At 42.5% G+C, this 2,857-nt stretch overlaps 1 protein-coding gene across 1 annotated transcript in view; it reads left to right on the forward strand.

The window, feature by feature from the left end:
- Positions 1-436: 436 nt before the first annotated feature.
- LOC116396130 (phospholipid-transporting ATPase ID-like) overlaps positions 437-2,857 on the forward strand; it is a 33,198-nt gene continuing 30,777 nt past the window's right edge. The window contains exon 1 of the mRNA XM_031870545.1: positions 437-576. The gene's annotated coding sequence lies outside the window, so the exon portion shown is untranslated. The remainder of the gene's footprint in view (positions 577-2,857) is intronic.

The following is a 2,857-nucleotide window of genomic DNA, read 5'->3' on the forward strand; positions in this document are numbered from 1 at the left end:
ATATATATATATATATATATACATCCAAGTTGGAACTGTTTGTTGGACAAAACAAGCATTGTGACTTACATTGATGCTGCTTAAGGGACATTTTCAATGCAGTGCTTTTACGTGTGAGTATTTTACGTCCCTGCCTCCAAATGAGCACTTAAACCTGTAGGCTACAAATGTGAAACTGGTGTGTGCGGTTGTTTCATTTATAAGTTCACTAGGGTTCATAGTTACCTCAAACTTCTTCATTACCACTTTACTCCACTTTTGCTTGCGCTTAATGTGTTTTCTTTTGTTAATGTAGTTTTCCGTCTTTTCATGTCAAAAGTAGAACTTTAACAAATCCTGCGCCCTCGCCACGGAGGGGAGTGCAGAGAGAGAGAAGGAGGGAGGAGTGGAGAAAATGAGAGGAGGGGAGAGCACGAGAGAGAGAGGGAGGGGAGTGGAGAGCAGGCGGGAGGTGGGGAAGCCTGGAGGAAAAACATTAGCCCCTCGTTTCTCCTCGCAGTTGTGAGATTTTTCGTGTTTTCTTTCCAGGACGCTTTTTCAGCTCCGCAGCAGGACGCACCGCACCAAGGACGCACGGTAAGGAGACACGCTGCCACTCGCACTTTGGGTTGACCTTGGGGGAGTCAAGGAGAAGCAAGGGAAGGTGGTCGACATGCCGAGATGGATTTCTTTTTTTTGGAGGGAGGGGGGGGTGGAGAAAGTAAGAGATGGAGCAGGAAGAGAGAAAGGCAGACAGGCGAACAGGAAGCTGTAGGGAATGAAGGGCGAGCGTTGTCTGTTTCCGAGTCCCGAACTTTAAAAGTAACGGAAAGAATTAAAGACTGAGTTGAAGGAGAAGAGAGTTTGCGTGTCTGGGTTGGAGAAGGGGATAAAAGCTCTGCTTCACTTACTTTCTTTTCTCTCGAAACAGCTCATCGTGGGTGTATTTCCACAGCAACACGGGTTACTTCTGCGTTCATTTAACTGAGCGCAAACTAATCCAAAACTTCTCACAGTCCACGCATTTTACTTAAACTCTCTTTTTTTTTACTGTCAAAGTGTGTTTTGTTGTTTTTGTGCAGGATTGTTGTTTTTGCTCAGAAAGGAAGGTTGCAGTCTGTAGTGTGTTGTAAGTGAAGATGACTGCACCGTTCTGTGTGGGAGTATACTGATGATGTGAAAACTATGTACAGATGATACTCTGCGTTTAACTGACTATCAGACATTTACTCTAAAACACACAAGAGTGGAACAAGTACTCAGATGTTTTACTTCAATAAAAGCAGCAACAACTCTGTGTACAAATACTCTGTTACAAGTAAAAGTCCTGCATTCATAATCGCAATTAAGTCAAAGTACAAAAGTGTTGACATCAAAATATACTTAAAGTAACAAAAGTACGCATTCTGCATAACGGATCATTTCAAAATCATATATGTTGTATTATTGAATTTTAATTATTGTTGTCTTATGGCAATAAAGGTACTATATTTTCCTCTGAAATACAGCAGAGTAGAAATATAAAGTAAGAAATGTAAAACACTCAAGCAAAGTACAAGTGCCTCAAAATTGTAGTATAAAAAAGTATAGTATTTAAGTAAATATACTTCGTCAAAAAGGTCAGGGGCCCCGAAACGTCTGAAATAAGAACCATTTTATAAAACTTTTGTTTCATGTGTCTTTATACAATCACCATTATGTTTGTGTGCTGCTATGTCACGTTAGCACTGTTTACATCCAAGTGTCACCTGATACAAAACATCTGCTTCTCTTCTTCTACCTATATCTTAACTGTTCATCCCTGATGTTATATTTCTATGCTCGCAACCTGAGTGATATCTTCATGCTGTAATTGATGCAGCGTCACTTCCAGAGAAAAGGAAAACTACAGTGTGTGTTATCTGTCAGCCTAAGTGGTGAGCCCCATATTCACACCTTTATACCAGTACAGGGATAAAGCTCCAGCCATCGTCGAGCAACGTGATCATCATAAGACTACAGGAACACTTTGTATATTTTGACTAATTAAAAATTCACCTGTGCCTTTTGGAGCAGGCCACTTGTTTGCTGCGTTCTTCAGCGTTTGGACTTCAGCGACTTGAGGAAAAGTTTGGTTGTTACACAAGGCGACTGTGACTCAGTGGTAGAACAGGGTCGTCCTTCAATCAGAGGATCGGTGGTTCGATCCCCACTAGTCGATATGTAGCCTACTTGGGCAAGACACTAAACCCCAAATTGGTTCCGAATGTTATAGTCCTGATGGGCAGGTGGCACCTTGCATGGTAGCCCCTGTCATCAGTGTATGAATGCGGTGAATGGGTGAATGATGACATGTAGTGTTAAAGCGCTTTGAGTGGTCGGAAGACTAGAAAAGCGCTGTACAGACCATTGACCATCAGTATGTCCAGCATCCAGCAGCTAAAGTGAACTGCAGTCAATCAGCAGCGGCTGCACCTGAAGCTCCGCCCTGTACTGAGGCTGAGCGCTGCTATGAGCTAAATGCTAACGTCTGTGTGCTGACATGCTTACAATGATAGAGTCGTTACGATTCATCCTGAAGGGAACATGAATATCTGTACTAAATTTCATGGCAGTCCGTCCAAAAGTTAGCTTGACATTTCACGCTAAAACCACAAATGTGAAACTCAAAGGATTTATCCTCTGGGGAGCATGAATGTCTGCACGAAGTTTCATGTTATTCCATCCAGCAGTTGTTGAGATGTTTCAGTCTGAACCAAAGATGTGAACAACTGACAAAACAAATGAAGAAAAGCAACAAAAGAAGAGAAGAAGTGTGTGTGTGTGTGCGTGTGTGTGTGTGTGTGTGTGTGTGCGCGCGTGTGTGTGTGTGTGTGTGTGTGTGTGTGTGTGTGTGTGT

Source organism: Anarrhichthys ocellatus, unplaced genomic scaffold, assembly GCF_004355925.1.
Source record: "Anarrhichthys ocellatus isolate YVR2014 unplaced genomic scaffold, GSC_Weel_1.0 scaffold53, whole genome shotgun sequence".
Classification (NCBI taxonomy): Eukaryota; Metazoa; Chordata; class Actinopteri; order Perciformes; family Anarhichadidae; genus Anarrhichthys; species Anarrhichthys ocellatus.